The 20513-nt window shown below is 40.7% G+C and overlaps 1 protein-coding gene across 2 annotated transcripts in view; it reads right to left on the reverse strand.

Annotated features, from left to right (window-relative positions):
- LOC100654034 (cytoskeleton-associated protein 2-like) overlaps positions 1-20513 on the reverse strand; it is a 44761-nt gene that overhangs the window by 23777 nt on the left and 471 nt on the right. The gene's annotated exons all lie outside the window — the stretch shown is intronic.

Here is a 20513-nt window from a genome sequence, read left to right on the forward strand (position 1 = left end):
GGAGCAGGAGATCAGTGGGATGCAGACCCCAAATTCTCATAAGAAGACCAAACTTAATGGTCTGAGACTGGAGGAATCCCGGCGGCCATGCTCCCCAGACCTTCAGTTGACACAGGACAACTCATCAGAAATGAAAGGGACTGGTCAGCGGGTGGGAGAGAGATGCTGATGAAGAGTGAGCTAATTATATCAGGTGGACACTTGAGATTGTGTTGGCAACTCTTGTCTGGAGGGGGGATGGGAGGATAGAGAGAGAGGGAAGCCGGCAAAATTGTCAAGAAAGGAGAGACTGAAAGGGCTGACTCAAGACGGGGAGAGTAAGTGGGAGTAGGGAGTGAGATGTATGTAAACTTATATGTGACAGACTGATTGGATTTGTAAACGTTCACTTGAAGCTTAATAAAAGTTATTATAAAAAAAAAAAAAAAAGAGATTATCTATACTTCTTGTTTCCATGTTGTCACCTGCCATTTTCTCCTCAGCCTGTGTCTATCGGGAATTTGTCTCCACAATTCTACTGAAACTGCTAATGTTATCACTTCCATGTTTCTACATTTCAAGGTCAATTCTTAGTCAGCATCATACTGGCCCACTTAACAGCACTTGATACAGTTGCTCATTCTTTCCTTAAACACTTTTTCCACTTTGCCACTGAATCACCAATTCTTTTCTCTCTCTCTCTCTCCCTGAACCTCTCTCTCTGTTTCATATCTTCTTAACTAACCCCCCTCACTCATATTCTAAATATTTCTTCTGCCTTTTTAAGGTTCCTAGGTGGCGCAAGGAGACCAGGTGGCACAGTAGTTAAAAGCTACAGATGCTAACCAAAAAGGTCAGCAGTCCAAATCTAACAGCAGCTCCTTGGAAACCCTATGGGGGTAGTCCTACTCTGTCCTATAGGGTTGCTATGATTTGTAATAAACTCAGCAGAAACGGGTTTGGATTTTTTGGTTAGGTGCACAAACTGTACACTTGACTACCAACCTAAACGTTGCAAGTTTAATCCCACCCAGTGTTGCCACAGAGGACAGGCCTAGCAATCTGCTTCTATTTTTTTATTTAAGTTTTATTATTTTCAGGAACTCGTCTTCTTCTATCAGTACTAACAAATTTCTGCGCTTAATCATTTTTTTAAATAGTTTTTACTGTGCTTTAAAGTGAAAGTTTACAAGTCAGTTTTTCACACAAAAACCCATATACACCTTGCTACACACTTGCACTTACGCTCCCCCTAATGAGACAGCCCACTCTCTCCCTCCACTCTCTCATTTCATGTCCTTTATGCCAGCTTCTAACCCCCTCCACCCTCTCATCTCCCCTCCAGGCAGGAGATGCCAACATAGTCTCAAGTGTCCACCTGATCCAAGAAGCTCACTCCTCGCCAGCATCCCTCTCCAAACCATTGTCCAGTCCAATCCATGCCTAAAGAGTTGGCTACGGGAATGGTTCCTATCCTGGGGCAACAGAAAGTCTGGGGGCCATGACCACCAGGGTCTTTCCAGTCTCAGTCAGACCATTAAGTTTGGTCTTATGAGAATTTGGGGTCTGCATCCTACTGCTCTCCTGCTCCCTCAGGGGTTCTCTGTTGTGTTCCCTGTCAGGGCTGTAATCGGTTGTAGCCAAGCACCATCTAGTTCTTCTGGAGACAGGATGATGTAGTCTCTGGTTCCTGTGGCCCTTTCTGTCTCTTAGGCTCATAATCGCCTTGTGTCCTTGGTGTTCTTCATTCTCCTTTGATCCAGGTGGATTGAGATCAATTGATGCATCTTAGATGGCTACTTGCTAGCGTTTAAGGCCCCAGACGCCAATCTGCAAAGTGGGATGCAGAATGTTTTCTTAATAGATTTTATTATGCCAATTGACTTAGATGTCCCCTGAAACCATGGTCCCCAGACCCCTGCCCCTGCTACGCTGGCCTTCAAAGCTTTCAGTTTATTCAGGAAGCTTCTTTGCTTTTGGTTTAGTCCAACTGTGCTGACCTCCCCTATATTGTGTTCTGTCTTTACCTCCACCTAAAGTAGTTCTTATCTACTATCTAATTAGTGAATAGCCCTCTCCCACCCTCCCTCCCTCCCCACTCTCAGAACCACAAAAGAATGTTTTCTTCTCAGTTTAAACTATATCTCAATTCTTATAATAGTGCTCTTATACAGTATTTGTCCTTTTGCAACTGACTAATTTCACTCAGCATAATGCCTTCCAGGTTCCTCCATGTTATGAAATGTTTCACAGATTCTTCACTGTTCTTTATCGATGCGTAGTATTCCATAGTGTGAATATACCATAATTTATTTATCCATTCATCCGTTGATGGGCACCTTGCTTGCTTCCAAGTTTTTGCTATTGTAAACAGTGCTGCAATAAACATGGGTGTGCATATATCTGTTCCTGTAAAGGCTTTTATCTCTCTAGAATATATTCCAAGGAGTGGGATTGCAGGATCGTATGGTAGTTCTATTTCTAACTTTTTAAGGAAGTGCCAAATCGATTTCCAAAGTGGTTGTACCATTTGACATTCCCACCAGCAGTGTGTAAGTGTTCCAATCTCGCCACAGACTCTCCAATATTTATTCTTTTCTGTTTTTTGGATTAATGCCAGCCTTGTTGGAGTAAGATGAAATCTCATTGGAGTTTGGATCTGCATTTCTCTAATGGCTAATGATCTCAAACATTTCCTCATGTATCTGTTAGCTACCTGAATGTCTTCTTTATTGAACTGTCTATTCATATCTTTTGCCCATTTTTTAATTGGGTTATTTGTCTTTTTGCAGTTGAGTTTTTGTAGTATCATGTTGATTTTAGAGATCAGGCGCTGATCAGAAATGTCACAGCTAAAAACTTTTTCCCAGTCTATAGGTAGTCTTTTTACTCTTTTGGTGAAGTCTTTGGATGAGCGTGAGTGTTTGATTTTTACAAGCTCCCAGTTGTCTAGTTTTTCTTCTACGTTCCTTACAATGTCTTCTACATTGTTTATGCCATGTATTAGGGCTCCAAACGTTGTCCCTAATTTTTCTTCCATGATCTTTATCATTTTAGATTTTATATTTAGGTTTTTGATCCATTTTGACTTAGTTTTTGTGCATGGAGTGAGGTATGTGCCTTGTTTCATTTTTTTGCAGATGGATATCCAGTTATGCCAGCACCATTTGTTAAAAAGACTGTCTTTTCCCCATTTAACTGTTTCGGGGCCTTTGTCAAATATCAACTGCTCCTATGTGGATGGATTTATCTCTGGATTCTCAATTCTCTTCCATTGGTGTATGTATCTGTTATTGTACCAGTACCAGGCTGTTTTGACTACTGTGGAGGTATAATAGGTTCTAAAATCAGGTAAAGTAAGGCCTCCCACTTTGTTCTTTTTCAGTAATGCTTTATCCGGGGCCTCTTTCCCTTCCATATGAAATTGCTGATTTGTTTCTCCATCTCATTAAACAATGTCCTTGGGATTTGGATTGGAATTGCATTAAATGTATAGATCGCTTTTGGTAGAATAGACATTTTTATAATGTTAAGTCTTCCTATCCATGAGCAAAGTATATTTTTCCACTTATGTAGGTCTCTTTTGGTTTCTTGCAGAAGTGTATTGTAGTTTTGTTTGTATAGGTCTTTTACATCTCTGGTAAGATTCATTCCTAAGTATTTTATCTTCTTGTGGGCTAAAGTAAATGGTATTGATTTCGTGATTTCCTCTTCGAAGTTCTTTTTGTTGGTGTAGAGGAATCCAACTGATTTTTGTATGTTTATCTTGGATCCCGATACTCTGCTGAACTTTTCTATTAGTTTCAGTAGTTTTCTGGAGGATTCCTTAGGGTTTTCTGTGTATAAGATCATATCATCTGCAAATAGAGATACTTCTTCCTTCCCATTCTGGATGCCCTTTATTTCTTTATCTAGCCTAATTGCTCTGGCTAGGACTTACAGCACAATGTTGAATAAGAATGGTGATAAAGGGCATCCTTGTCTGGTTCCCGATCTCAATGGGAGTGTTTTCAGGCTCTCTCCATTTAGGGTGATGTTGGCTGTTGGCTTTGTTTAAATGCCTTTTATTATGTTGAGAAATTTTCCTTCTATTCCTATTTTGCTGAGAGTTTTTATCATGAATGAGTGTTGAACTTTGTCTAGTGCTTTTTCTGCATCATTTGATAAAATCATGTGATTCTTGTCTTTTGTTTTATTTATGTGGTGGATTACATTAATTGTTTTTCTAATGTTGAACCATCCCTGCATACCTGGTATGAATCCCACTTGGTCATGGTGAATTATTTTTTGATATGTTGTTGAATTCCACTGGCTAGAATTTTGTTGAGTATTTTTGCATCTACATTCATGAGGGATATAGGTCTATAATTTTCTTTTCTTGTGGTGTCTCTACCTGGTTTTGGTATCAGGGATATGGTGGCTTCATGGAATGAGTTTGGTAGTATTCCATCCTTTTCTATGCTCTGAAATACCTTTAGTAGTACTGGTGTTAATTCTTCTCTGAATGTTTGGTAGAACTCTACAGTGAAGCCGTCAGGACCAGGGCTTTTTTTTTGTTGCGAGTTTTTTTTTTATTACCTTTTCAATCTCTTTTTTTGTTATGGGTCTATTTAGTTGTTCTACCTCTGTTTGTGTTAGTTTAGGTAGGTAGTGTGTTTCTAGGAATTCATCCATTTCTTCTAGGCTTTCAAATTTCTTTGAGTATAGCTTTTCATAGTAATCTGATATGATTCTTTTAATTGCAGTTGGGTCTGTGGTAATGTCACCCTTCTCATTTCTTATTCAGGTTATATGCTCCCTCTCCACTTTTTCTTTTGTCAGTTTGGCCAATGGTTTATCAATTTTGCTGAGTTTTTCAAAAAACCAGCTTTTGGTCTTGTTAATTCTTTCAATTGTTTTTCTCTTTTCTATTTCATTTATTTCAGCTCTAATTTTTATTCTTTGTTTTCTTCAGGTGCCTGTGGGTTTCTTTTGTTGCTCTCTCTCTATTTGTTCAAGTTGTAGGGATAGTTCTTTGATTTTGGTGCTTTCTTCTTTTTGGATGTGTGCATTTATTGATATCAAATGGCATCTGAGCACTTTTGCTGTGTCCCAAAGGTTCTGATAGGAAGTGTTTTCATTCTCATCGGATTCTATGAATGTCTTTATTCCATCCTTAATGTCTTCTATAATCCAGTCTTTTTTGAGCAGGGTATTGTTCAGTGTCCAAGTGTTTGATTTCTTTTCCCTGCGTTTCCTGTTATTGATTTCCACTTTTACGGCCTTATGGTCAGAGAAGATGCTTTGCAATATTTCAATGTTTTGGATTCTGGTAAGGCTTGCTTATGACGTAATATGTAGTCAATTCTAGAGAATGTTCCATGTGCACTAGAAAAGAAAGTATACTTGGTTGCTGTTGGGTGGAGTGTTCTGTATATGTCTACGAGGTCAAGTTGGTTGATTGTGGCATTTAGATCTTCCGTGTTTTTATTGAGCTTCTTTCTGGATGTCCTGTCCTTCACCAAAAGTGGTGTGTTGAAGTCTCCTACTATTATTGTTGACTGTCTATCTCACTTTTCAATGCTGATAGAGTTTGTTTTATGTATCTTGCAGCCCTGTCATTGGGTGCATAAATATTTAATATGGGTTATATCTTCTTGGTGTATTGTCCCTTTAATCATTATATAGTGTCCTTCCTTATCCTTTTTGATGGATTTAACTTTAAAGTCTATTTTGTCAGAAATTAATATTGCCACTCCTGCTCTTTTTTGATTGTTATTTGCTTGATATATTTTTTTCCATCCTTTGAGTTTTTGTTTGTGTCTCTAAGTCTAAGGTGTATCTCTTGTAGGCAGCATATAGACGGATCTTGTTTTTTAATCCATTCTGCCACTCTCTGTTTCTTTATTGGTGCATTTAGTCCATTTACATTCAGGGTAATTATGGATAGGTATGGATTTAGTGCTATCATTTTGATGTCTTTTTTTGCACATCGTTAACAGCTTCTTTTTCCCACTTGATTTTATGTGCTGAGTAGATTTCCTTAATATATTGTCCTTTCCTCATATTTGTTGTTGTGATTTTGTTTCTGCTGAGTCTGAATTTTTCTGTTGCATTTTATTTTGATGTGTAGGACAGTTTGTCTCCTTTGTGGTTACCTTATTATTTATCCCTATTTGTCTAAATTTAAACCTAACTTTTATTTCTTTGTATCACCATATCTTCCTCTCCATATGGAAGGTATATGATTACATTTCTTAGTCCCTCTTTATTATTTTAACGTTGTCTTCTTTTATATAATAACATCACCATTACTCTGTGTTGGGCTTTTTTTTTTTTTAATCTTGGTTTGTTTTTTTGGATTTCCCTGTCTGGGCTGACTTCTGGTTGCTCTGCCCAGTGTTCTAGTCTTGGGTCAATACCTGGTATTATTGTTTTTCTAACCAAAGAACTTCCTTTAGTATTTCATGTAGTTTTGGTTTGGTTTTTACGAATTCCCGAAACTTGGGTTTATCTGGAAATGTCTTAATTTCACCTTCATATTTAAGAGACAGTTTTGATGGATATATGATTCTTGGCAGTCAATTTTTTTTCCTTCAATTTTTAAAGTATGTCATCCCATTGCCTTCTTGCCTGCATGGTTTCTGCCCAGTAGTCCAAGCTTATTCTTATTGGCTCTCTTTTGTAGGTGACTTTTCTTTTACCCCTTGCTGCTCTTATAATTGTCTCTTTATCTTTGGTTTTGGCAAGCTTGATTATAATATGTCTTAGTGACTTTCTTTTAACATCTACCTTATGTGGAGTTCGATGAGCATCTTGGATAGCTATCTTCTCATCTTTCACAATATCAGCGAAGTTTTCTGCCAAGAAATCCTCAACAATTTTCTCTGTATTTTCTGTTATCCCTCCCTGTTCTGGTACTCCAATCACTCGTAGGTTATTTCTCTTGATAGAGTCCCACATGATTCTTAAGGTTTCTTCATTTTTTTAAATTCTTTTATCTGATTTTTTTTCAAATATATTAGTGCCAAGTGATTTATCTTCGAGTTCAGAAATTCTAGCTTCTACTTGCTCAGTTCTGCTCCTTTGATTTTCTACTGAGTTATCTAATTCTATAATTTTATTGTTAATCTTCTGAATTTCTGATTGCTGTCTGTCTATGGATTTTTCCAGCTTATTCAACTTTTCATCATGTGCCTGAATAATCTTTCTGATGTCTTCAGTTGCTTTATCTATATGTTCCTTGGCTTTGTTCTGCGTATTGCCTCACATCCTTCCTGATGTCTTGAAGGGTTCTGTATATTAAACTTTTGTATTCTCCATCTGGTAATTCCAGGAATGCACTTTCATCTAAAAGATCCCTGGATTCTTTGTTTTGAGAGCATGTTGAGGTGATCATGGCCTGTTTATGTGACTTGATATTGACTGTTGTCTCCGAGCCATGTATTCGTAATTGTATTAGTTTATGCTTGCTTACTGTGTCATAGCTGCTTGCTTTGTTTTGTTTTGGTATACTCCTATGAGTTGCTTGAGTGAGCTAGCTTGATTATTTTCATCTTTGGAGCTCTGCTGTCCTGTCCCCAGCTGGTTAGAGCTTTTATCAGGTATATCAGTCTAGGAGTCCATTCAGTTTTCTTGTATGAATTCAGCTCAGGTTTCCAGGTAGCTGATATCAAGTGTGTGGTACAGGCTCTGTGCTACAGTCTTAGCGGGGCAGGGGTGATTGGTGTATATACCGGTATCTGATTGCAGCAGGGGGTCAGGCTCTGAACAAGGCAGGGGGCTGAGAACCAACGCCCAAGTGTCTCTGAGGAAAATGCGTCTCTGTTCCCTAGAGTGTGCTGGTGGGTAGCCTCTGCAGAGGGAACATGGGCACCCAAAGTTTTTGTTGTAAGGACTGGGAGGTACCAGTTATCCCTGGACCCCTGTTGCGGGTGGCTGGGCAACCCAAGTGGAGCCACCAGTCCTTAGGTCCCTGTTGTGGGTAGGTGATGACCTTGTTTAATAGGCAAAGCAATGTCAAACGTCAAACACCCATGTCTCCACCGCCCCACCGAAATAGTTGGAGTTTGCCAACAAGGGCTTATTCTCCTGAAATAGGCCCACACAGGTCCATGCAGAAGGGAAAGGTGCTCAAGGTCCACGGACGGTTTATGCCTGGACAGGAGCTGCTTCTGTCCTGAGCTTCCCCAGTTAATGGAGCTAGCAAATTATCTTTTCCCCCCAGTTGCAAATTTTTTCCTTCCCCAAGGCCGGGAGGACGGCTCTAGGTGCTCACCAGGGTCTATCTCAGGCCCAGGGATTCAGCCGCTAAAGCTGGCTTGGGGGTGGGGGGGGCGCAGTAAAATATACGCAAGTACTTCGATTTTGCCGAGAGCATGCTCTTCTCCTCAGGTTCTGGAGGTGTGAGTGGGCTGTGTGGCTGGCTGATTCTCCCTAAGGAAACTGCAGCCAAAGGCTAGCACCAGCCGGCCGCTGCCGCCACTGCTGCTGCTGCTCCGGGAATGGTGCCTGAAGGCTCCCAGCGATTCAGGTTTGGTAACTCCTCTCCACTTCTGAATGGTCTCTTCCTTCCCCTGCCCCTCAGTTCGTTGTCTAAGCTTGCCTTTGATGCTCAGGGCTCCCAGCTTGTCACAAATATACTCGTTTCACTTGTTTTTTCAGGTCTTTTCTGTAAAGAGGGATCGATGGAAATGTCTGTCTATTCTGCCATCTTGGCTCCGCCCCTCTGTGCTTAATCTTGAAGTTGCTGGCCTTCCTAACTGTTAGCTAAAAATCTCAGGGCAATAAGCAGAACTGGTCTTATTCACCTGTCCAGTGTGAAAATACATAATCCTATTCTGGCTTATTATAAAACTGTCCTCAGAAAGAGTTATCTAACTGGAGGATTCTACCAAACTTTCAGAGAAGAGTTAACAGTGGTACTACTTAAGGTATTTCAGAGACAGAAAAGAATGAATACTCCAGAACTCACTCTATGAAGCCAGCATAACCCTGATACCAAAGTCAGGTAAAGACACCACAAAAAAATAAAATTACAGACCAATATGCTTCATGAACATAGACCCAAAAATCCTCAACAAAATTCTAGCCAATAGAATTCAACAACATATCAAAAAAATAACTCATTATAACCAAGTGGGATTGATACCAGGTATGTAGGGATAGTTCAACATTAGAAAACCAATCAACGTAATCCATCACATAAATAAAACAAAAGATAAATACCACCATCTTATCAATCGATGCAGAAACAGCATTTGACAAAGTTCAACACCCATTCATGATGAAAATTCTCAGCAAAACAGGAATAGAAGGGAAATTCTTCGACATAATAAAGGGCATTTATGTAAAGCCAACAGCCAACATGATCCTAAACATAGAGAGTCTGAAAGCATTCCGCTTGAGATCGGGAACCAGACAAGGATGCCCTTTATCACCATTCTTATTCAACATTCTGCTGGAGGGCCTAGCCAGAACAATTAAGCTAGATAAAGAAATATGGGGCATCCAGATTGGTAAGGAAGAAGTAAAAGTATCTCTATTTGCAGATGATATGATCTTATACACAGAAAACCCCAAAGAATTCAAAAGAAAAGTACTGGAACTAACAGAAGAGTTCAGCAGAGTGTCAGGATGCAACAAAAATCAGTTGTATTACTCTATACCAACAAAGAGAACTTCGAAAAGGAAATCACCAAATCAATACCATTTACAGTAGCTCCCAAGAAGATAAGATACTTAGGAATAAACCCAAACAGAGACGTAAAAGATCTATACAAAGAAAACTACAAGTCACTACTGCAGAAACCAAAAGAGACCTACATAAGTGGAAAATGTGGAAATGTCAATTCTACCCAAAGCTATCTACAGATACAATGCAATTCCGATCCAAATTCCAATGACATTTTTTAATGAGATGGAGAAACAAATCACCAACTTCATATGGAAAGAGAAGAGGATCCAGATAAGTAAAGTATTTCTGAAAAAGAAGAATAAAGTGGGAGGCCTCACTCTACCTGATTTTAGAACGTATTATACTGCCATGGTAGTCAAAACAGCCTGGTACTGGTACAACAACAGATACACAGACCAATGGAACAGAATTGTGAATTCAGACATAAATCCATCCACATATGAACAGCTCATATTTGACAAAGGCCCAAAGTCTGTTAAGTGGGGAAAAGACAGTCTCTTTAGCAACTGGAGCTGGCATAACTGGATATCCATCTGCAAAAAAATGAAACAAGACCCATTCCTCACACCATGCACAAAAACGAACTCATAATGGATCAAAGACGTAAATATGAAATCTAAAACAACAAAGATCATGGAAAGAAAAACAAAGACAACACTAGGAGCCTTAATATATGGCATAAACAGAATACAAAACATAATTAACAATGCACAAATATCAGAAGAGAAAGTGGATAACTAAAACAAAACAAAACCCATTGTTATCAGTCGATTCCAACTCATAGTGACTGCCCCACAGAGTTTCCAAGGAGCACGTGGCAGATTCGAACTGCTGACCTTTGGGGCTGGTAGCCATAGCTCTTAACCACTATGCCACCAGGGTTTCCTCTAGATAACTGGAAGCTCCTAAAAATCAAACAATTATGCTCATCACAAGAATTCACCAAAAGAGTAAAAACACAACCTACAGACTAGGAAAAAGTTTTTGGCTATGACATACCCAACAAGGGTCTAATCTCTAAAATCTACAAGATACTAAAACACTGTAACCGAACACAGGTTCTTGTCCTGTCCTATTAGTCAATCGAAATAAGACAGACATACACCACCAATTGCAAGGGAAACTGAAAGCGATAATTTATTGTTTGTGTAAACAAGGAGCAACGTGGGGCCTAGCAGTCAAAGGATCGAGAGCTCCCTGCTCCAGGGGAGCTGGGAACTTTTATTGCCTTGAGTCCCCAGGGAGCAGCGATTGGAGCCTGAAATGCGAAACCCCAAATCCTCCCATGTTCAAATTTGGAGATCTAGGTGCTGAGTCATGTTGCAAAAGAAGTCAACATTGTGGGACCTCTCACTTTGTAAAGGGGCTCAGGTGGCACAGTACGCCAGAGAATATTTTCCCCTCTGGTGATGCTCAGGTCTGGGATCAGGTAAGGACATGGCTCTTCAGGTCCTGCACATGCACCAAGATTCTACCTTGCACATGTGAAGAGATCTGGCGCCAAATTCAAACCTCGGCTACAGACCATGGCTTGCTGGGCTGTAAGTGGAAGGGGGATAATGGTGTGGAGTGGAGGGAGCCTTGGCAGAGGCTTCAACACCTCAACAACAAAAAGACAAACAACCCCATTAAAAAATGGGCAAAGGATAGGAACAGGCACTTCACCAAAGAAAACATTCAGGCAGCTAACAGATACATGAGGAAATGCTCACGACCATTAGCCATTAGAGAAATGCAAATGAAAACTACAATGAGATACCATCTCACCCAAACAAGGCTGAGGCTAATCCAAAAACCACAAAATAATAAATGTTGGAGAGGTTGTGGAGAGACTGAAACACTTATGCACTGTTGGTGGGAATGTCAAATGGTACATCTACTTTGGAAATCCATTTGGTGCTTCCTTAAAAAGTTAAATATAGAAGTACTATGCTATCCAGCAATCCCACTCCTTGGAATATATCCTACAGAAATAAGAGCCATTACATGAATAGATATATGAACACTTGTGTTCATTGCAGCACTGTTCATAACAGCAAAAAGATGGCAACAACCTAGGTGCCCATCAACAGACAAATGGATAAACAAATTATGGTATATACACACAGTGGAATACTATGCCACAATAAAGAACAATGATGAATCCATGAAACATCTCATAACATGGATGAATATGGAGGGCATTAAGCTGAGTGAAATTAGGCAGTCATAATAGGACAAATATAGTATGAGACCACTATTATTAGAACTCAAGAAAAGGTTTAAACACAGAAGAAAACATTCTTTGATGGTTACGATGGTAGGAAGGGAGGCAGAGAGGGAGAATTCACTTAACTAGATAGCAGTCAAGAATCATCCTAAGTGAAGGAAAGGACAACACACTATATAGGGGAGGTCAGCACAACTGGACTAAACCAAAAGCTAAGAAGTTTCCTGAACACAACCAAACACTTTGAGGGACAGAGTAGCTGGGGCTGGGGCCTGGGGATCATGGTTTCAGGGGACATCCAGGTCAATTGGCATAACAAAGTTTATCAAGAAAATGTTCTGCATCCCACTCTGGTGAGTGGCATCTGGAGTCTTAAAAGCTTGTGGGCAGCCATCTAAGATGCATCAATTGGTCCCAACCCATCTGAGCAAAGAATGAAGAACACCAAAGACAACAAGGAAAATATCAGCCCAAGAGACAAAAGGGCTACATAAACCAGAGACTCCATCAGCCACCAATGACCGCCCTGACAGGGAACACAAGAGTCTCTGACAGAGTGGGAGAAAAGTGGGGAGCAGAACTCAAGTTCATGTAAAAAGTCCAGCCTTAATGGTCTGACTGAGACTAGAGGAACCCCCAAAGCCACATCCCCCAGATGCTTTGTTAACCTGGATCTAAAACCATTCCCAAAGCCCACTCTTCAGACAAAGATTAGACTGGGTAAGACATAAAACACTGCTCGTGAAGAATGTGCTTCTTAGTTCAAACAGATATAGACCAAATGGGTGGCTCCTGTCTGGAGGCAAGATGAGAAGGCAGGAAGGGACAGGAACTGGTTGAACGAACACAAGAAACCTGAGGTGGAAAGGGGGAGTATGCTGTCATATTATAGCAACTGCAACTAAGGTCACATAACAATATATATACATACATTTTTGTATCAGAAATTAACTTGAGCTGTAAACTTTCACCTGAAGCCCAATTAAAAAAGAGAGAGAGAAAGAAGAGTTATCTGAACAAAAGAGTCTTAAGATATCCACACTTTATTTGATGTAAAACAGAACCATTTAACCCTGTTAACTGGTTAACTTGAAGTCACTGTCTTATTTACATTAATACTACCTTTGCTTGCTCCCTTGTAATCTGATTCAGTCCCAAGGTTTAAAAAAAAAAAAGTTTTTTTTTTTTTTATACTACTTATTCTTTTTCTTTATACTACTTATTTAGAGCTTAGCTGCTAACCAAAAGGTCAGCAGTTCGAATCCACGAGCTGCTCTTTGGAAACTCTATAGGGCAGTTCTACTCTGTCCTACAGGGTCCCTAAGAGTCAGAATTAACTCGACTATACCTATACACAAGGAGCCCTAGTGGCCCAATGGTTAAAGCACTCAGTTGCTAACCAAAAGGTAAGCAGTTCAAACCCACAAGCCGCTCCACGGGGCAAAGATGTGGCAGTCTGCTTCTGTAAAGGTTTACAGCCTTGGAAACTGTATGTCGCAGTTCTACTCTATCCTACAGGGTTGCTATGAGTCAGAATCGATTTGATGGCCATGGGTTTGGTTTGGGTTTTTACACCCATACACTGATAATTCCCAAGTTTGTATCTCCAGCCTCAACCTCTCCCTGAACTTCACATCCATAACTTTTTGGTATCTCTGTTTGAATGTTTTATTGGTATCTTAAGCTTAACGTGGTCAAAACAGAACTCTAGATTCTCCCACTCTTCCCTCTGTGTTGCCCATCTCAATATATGGTATCACTATCCACTAAATTATTCAAAACAAAAACCTTAAGAAAAAGATATGGGACTTAATTGTGAATGGAGAAAATGTTTATTCTAAACTAAAGCAACTTATTAAAGTTAGATATAAAAAAAAATTTTTTATTTGGAAATAAAGTCAAACTTAAATGGAGTTGCGAAAATAAAAATAGTCCAAAAAATATCCATATATGTTTTACCCAGATTCATCCATGGTTAACATTCTACCCTATTTGCATTACTATTCTCCCTGAGTGTATGTGTGGTGTACATACAATTTTTTTTCCTGAACCATTTGAGGATAAGTTACATACATTATGGCCTTTTTATCCCTAAATACTTCAGTGTTTACTTTCTAAAAATAGGAATATTCTCTTACATAACCTCAGCACAATTATCAAATTCATAAATTTACTTCAGTATACTACTTTGACCTACTGTCCATACTCTAGTTGTCAACTGACCTAATACTGTCGTTTATAACATCTCCCCTCCAGTACAGGGTCCAGTATAGGACCATGTATTACATTTAGTTGTCATGTCTCTTTAGCTTTCCTTAATACGGAACATTTTAGGATCATCTTTAGCACCTTTCTTTCATTTACAGCCCATACCTAATCCATTACCAAGTCCTGTCGGTTTTATCTCCTAAATATAAACCAAATCTGGCCACTTTCCACCATGAGAAAGGGTGTGAAGAGGTATTCATAAAGACAAAATATATCAATAAATAAAGTATCTAACATAAAGAAACTCAAATTAAAACAATGAGACTTTCCTTCTAACCCTGGAGAGTATCAATGATGTTGGAAGAAAATTTGAAGAACTAGTGCACTGTGTGTACTGCCACTAATTAATGAAACAATAACTACCACTTTTTAGTCACTCACTATATAGCAGGTGTGATAGTTAAGGTTGTGTGTCAACTTGCCTGGGCCATGATTCTCAGTGGTATGGCAGTTATGATGTAGCTTGGCAATTACATAACGATATAATCACCTCTATGATAAGATCTGGTATAATGTAAGTATATCCATAATGAGATCTATTATGAGAAGCCAATCAGTTGAAAGGGAGATTCCCTGGGGATGTGGCCTGCATCCACTACATATGGTCTTTCTGGCAAAGCTCACTGGCTTTTGCTCTGCTCTGGATCCTGCATTCAGCTCATCATCATCTGACCTCTGGTTCTTGGGACTTGAGCCAGCAGCCCGCTGTCTTACCTGCCAACCTTGGATTCATCAGCCTTTGTAGCTACCTGAGTCAGAAGCCTCCAGCCTGACACCTGACCCATGAACTTGGGACTTTCCAGCCTCTACAACCGCATGAGCCATACCCTTGATATAAATCTCTCTCTCTCTACATATATATATGCTTCACTGGTGTTGCTTCTCTAGAGAACCCAGCCTAAGACATTTGGTACTGAGGGTGGTTTTAGAGAAATAAAATTGTAAGGATGCATTTTCTAAATTGGCTCTCATACGAATAAACTCAGACTGATCCAACTTTATGTTCCTTGAACCATTATCCCACACCCTTAATAGCCATTCCCACACATACTCCCCAGGTTTCTGTTTGTACATGTTAGAAAAGTCTAGCCATTCTTTTGGAGTGTAGCATACCTCCTCCTGGGTCGTATTTTGTACTTTACCCTTTGGGCCTAGCTAGGACTTGAGTCTAAGTTATAGATTTCAAAGCAAAAGTAAGTGGTGCAGATGTGTTTTGAGAACATTCATCTGCCTCAGCTGATGCCCCCAAGTCTCGTTAGTCTTAAAGATGTTGATGACTCTGCTTCCAGTAGCAAAGAGGGCAATGCAAATCCATGGTGTGAAGTGACAATAGAAATACACAAAATATCACCACCAATAGATCCACTATTGGTGAAAGGAGATTTGTCAGGAAGAGAAGTATATGGAAGCTGGTTGGTTGATCCAACTTTCACTAGACAAAGTGATGAAAGAAAGATGAGCTCAGGGCTTCAGAGTCAAAACTCAAGCACCACATAAATAACCTCAAAGTTTTCACTTGTACCCTGAAAGAAAGCTTTATTTTTTGCAGTAACAGAGCTGATATTGTGGAAAACCAAACCCAGAATGGCTAAATTACAATTTCAATTGAATTCCCAACCTTGAATGTTGTCTGAACTTAAAGTGAGGGCACTGATTGGGAAGAAATGGGATTCTGAAACTTGGGATGGAGACATATGGGCAGATAACCAGGAAGCTGGGGACATGGGGCCCTAAATTCCATTGAATCACTCTGCCAACAAAACCATTAGCCCCTCTACCCCCACCTGATGAGTTTAACCCAGCTGTGTCTGAACAGCCTTTGTCTAACACACTGCCAGGTGCAGTGTCTGAGTCATTGCCTGGGGGCATCAGCTGAGGCAGATGCCTTACAAGACACGGATGAATGTTCTCAAAATGCATCCCCACCACTAACTTTTGCTTCGAGATCTGTAACTTAGACTCAAGTCCTAGCTAGACCCAAAGGGTGAAATACAAAGAATGACCCAGGAGGAGGTACGCTACACTCCAAAAAGAACTGCTAGACTTTTCTAGCATGTACAAACAGAAACCTGGGGAGTATGTGTGGGAATGGCTATTAAGGGTGTGGGATAATGGTTCAAGGAACATAAAGTTGGATCAGTCTGAGTTTATTCATATGGGCCCACTAAGCACAGCTTCAGCATTCAATGTTTCAACTCGACAGATTAGGAAAGAACCTAATAGTTTATTTGGTTGGGTTGCTGAAGCATGGCTTACACGGTGGCCTACACTAGATCAAGCTGAAGTACCAGACCTGCCTTGGCATACTGTAGAAGAAGGAATCTAACGGCTTAGGAAAATCGGCATATTAGAGTATGTTTATCAGGTTAGTCCCACAGACCCACCCATGGAGTACCCAGAGGACACGACTTTTACCACAATGATAAAGAACAAATCTGTGAAGGGAGCCCCAGCATCCTTGAAGACTGTTGTGATTGCTATTTTATGTCGTATTTGACAGTGGGAACTGCCCTCACTGAATTAAGATGCTAACTACAATGGAGCTAACTGGACCCCATGGTGGTAGGGGATAAGTAGCAGCACTCAACTGACAAAGACAAGGTGGGTGTGGTTACCGTAATGGACAGCAGAGTCAAACCAGTAATCAGAAAAGTCTGACCTGTATGGACTTACAGAGTCAGCTACTTAGTCATGGTGTCCCTAGGATGAAATAGCTGGAAAATCTACTAAATATTTACTTAATCTGTACAACTGGAAGAATTAAAGGTCAAGTGAACAGCAGTTTAATTCAAATCGCCAGAATAAAGAGTCACAGCCCCTTAATCAATTCTCACACTTGAGCAAGTTTACAGATCCAAAATCCATTGAATAAAGGGGAGGTAGGGTTCCCCTGGAAACCCTGGTGGTGTAGTGGTTAAGAGCTACAGCTGCTAACCAAAAGGTTGGTAGTTCAAATCCACCAGGTGCTCCTTGGAAACTCTATGGGGCAGTTCTACTCTGTCCTATAGAGTCGCTATGAGTTGGAATTGACTCGATGGCAATGGGTTTGGTTTTTGGTTGGGGGTTCCCCTGAGGAAGGATCCCACTATACTGCCAAGAACTTACACTGTTAATCTTTCTCCCAGCCTTCCCCAAAGAGATCTACAGCCTTTTACTAGAGTGGCTGTTCACTGGAGCAAAGGATATAATCAGAATTTGGGGGGGATTACTGGATACTGGCTCTGAACTGACAATAATTCCAGAAGACTGAAAACTTCACTATGGCACACCAGTCAGAGTAGGGGCGTATGGAGGTCAGGTTATTAACGGATTCTTAGCTTAGGTCCATCTCACAGTGGGTCCAGTGGGTCCCCAAACCTATCCTAAAGTTACTGCCTCAGTTCCAGAATGCAGAATTGGAACAGAAATGCTCAGCAACTGGCAGAACCCCTACAGTGGATCACTGACAAATGGAGTAAGGGTTATTATCATAGGAAAAGCCAAGTGGAAGCCATTAGAACTACCCCTACCTAGGAATATAGTAAACCAAAAGCAATACCACATTCCTGGAGGCACTGCAGTGATTACTGCCACCATCAATTACTTGAAGAATGCAGGGGTGGTGATTCCTGCCACATCCCCATTCAACTTGCATATTTGGCCTGTGCAAAAAAACAGATGAATCCTGGAGAAGGACAGCATATTATCAAAAACTTAACTAGGTGGTGACTTCAATTCCAGCTGCTGTAGCAGGTGTGGTTTCACTGCCTGAACAAATTAATAAATCTCCTGGTACCTGGCATTCAGTTATTGATCTGGCTAATGTTTTTTCTCCATAACTGTTTCAAAAGACCACAAGGAGCAGTTTCCCTTCAGCTGGCAAGGCCAGCAATACACCTTTACTGTCCTATCTCAGAGGTATATCAACTCTCCAGCCCTATGTCATAATTTAGTCCATAGGGACCTTTATCACCTTCCCATTCCACAAGATATCGCACTGGTTCATTACATTGATGACATTATGCTGACTGGACATAGTAAGGAAGAAGTGTCAATGGCTTTGGACTTACTGGTAAAACATCTGCCTGCTAAAAAAAAAAAAAAAGAGGGTAGGAAATTAATCTCACAAAAATTCAGGCGCCTTCTGCCTCAGGGAAATTTCTAGGGGTCCAGTGGTGTCCGGCATGTCAAGATATTCCTTCTCAAGTGAAGGGTAAGTTATTGCACTTGGCTTCTCCCACAAATAAAAAGGAGGCAACAATTCCTGGTGGGCCTGGATTTTGGAGGCAACATATCCCTCATCTGGGTGTGCCACTCTGGCCTATTTATCAAGTGACTTGAAAAGTTGCTAGTTTTGAGTAAGGCCCAGAACAAGAGAAGGCTCTGCAACAGGTTTAGGCTGCTGTGCAAGCCACTCTGCCACTTGGGCCATATGATGTGGCTGATCCAATGGTGCTTGAAATGGCAGCGGCAGACAGATGCTGTTTGGAGTCTTTGGCAGACTCCTAAATGTGAATCAACAGCACAGATCCTTAGGATGTGGGAGCAAGCAAAGCCCTGCCCTCCTCTGCAGATAACTATTCTCCTTTTGAGGAACAGCTTTTGGCTTGTTACTGAGCCTTAGTAGAGACTGAACGCTTAACCATGGGCCACCAAGTCACTATGTGACCTAAGATGCCCATCATGAACTGTGTGTTGTCTGACCTACAGATTCATAAAGTCAGATGTGCACAGCAGCACTCTACCATTAAATGGAAGTGATATATATGAGATCAGGTCCCAGTAGGCCCTGAAGGGACAAGCAAGTTGCATGAGGAAATGGCCCAAATGCCCACGGTCTCCACTCCTGTCACATTACCTTCCATCTCCCAGTCTGCACCTATGGCCTCATGGGGACTTCCTTATGATCAGCTGATTAAGAGAAAACCCATGCCTGGTTTACAGATGTTTCTGCGCGATATGCAGGCACCACTTCAAAGTGGAAAGCAGCGGCACTACAGCCCCTTTCTGTGACCTCCCTGAAGAACAGTGGTGAAGGGGAATCCTCTCAATGGGCAGAACCTTGAGTAGTGCACCTGGTTATTCAGTTTGTTCGGAAGCAGAAATGGCCAGATATTTGATTGTATAGTGATTCATGGGCTGTGGTCAATGGCTTGGCAGGATGATTAGGGACTTGGAAGGAACGCGATTAGAAAATTGAAGATGAGGAGGTATGTAGATAGACCTCTCCGAATGGACCAAAGAAGTGAAGATATTTGTGTCTCCTCTGAATGCTTACCAAAGGGTGGCCTTGGCAGAGGAGGATTTTAACAATCAAGTGGATAGGATAATGTGTTCTGTGGAAACCAGTCATCCTCCTTCCCTAGCCACTCCCATCATTGCCTAGGAAAGTGTAAAACACACCAAAATTTTTAATAGGTAGTACCAAAAAAGAACGTAAAATCTCAATAATTTTATGAATATGAATTACATGTAAGGTTAAATAAAATGTTATTCAAATTTGTTTCATCTTAATTTTTTTTAATGAGGCTAGTATAAAATTTTAAATTACATACGTTACTGGCAATGAATTTTTATTGAAGAGCTCTGATATAATATTACAGAACTTAAATGAAATAAACCTGACTTCACTTGGATATTACATGATTTTCCTGTTTATGAGAGAAAATGTTTTTATGATTCATATTCCTCAAGTCTTCTTTGCTCTAAATAACACAGGAAAAATCTATAAGTTAACATTCCTTAAGAGTAACATCAGATAAAAATTGTTAACTAAATAGTTCACTTAGAAAAATGTTCTATTTGGAAGACTGCGTCTTCTACGGAACAGAAAAGTTCCCAATTCAATACAGCGTTTAAGAAAGAATCCCATTAATAAGAGATTGTTCACATAAAAGGTCCCCCTTTTTTTTTTTTTAATAACCACTTCACACAAGACTCACATACCCGATCATGAAAAATCTGGAGAACATTATTTTCAACATAACGGTTTCTAAACGCTAGGCTTTAAGACAGTAAAGGGTGCGGACGAGACACCAGGCCCCAAGTTCTGCCTCATTCGGCAGAAGTGGGTGGGGTAAGTCACTTCAATTTCTTTTTTCCCACAGGTAAGACAAAGAAATAACATTAGTCCTCAGGACCCTGGCATCCCTGCGTTTCCATAACCTTGTCTGAGGTCAAGCTGTTAAACTGGAAAGATCAAACTCCAGCCGCACAGAAACGAGCTCGGAGCGCGGATCTGAGCGGCGGCGCAGGCGCAGTCCGCCGTCGGGCCCTCCCCCGCGGCCACCCCGGCTCGCTCGCCGCCGCCAGCCTCGCTGCCGAGCCGGGCGGGGGCGGGGGGGGGTGCGGCGGCAGTAACGGCCGCAGTGGGTGCTACTGCGTTACTACCCGTATCACGGG

The sequence above is a fragment of the Loxodonta africana genome, chromosome 17 (assembly GCF_030014295.1).
Source record: "Loxodonta africana isolate mLoxAfr1 chromosome 17, mLoxAfr1.hap2, whole genome shotgun sequence".
NCBI lineage: Eukaryota > Metazoa > Chordata > Mammalia > Proboscidea > Elephantidae > Loxodonta > Loxodonta africana.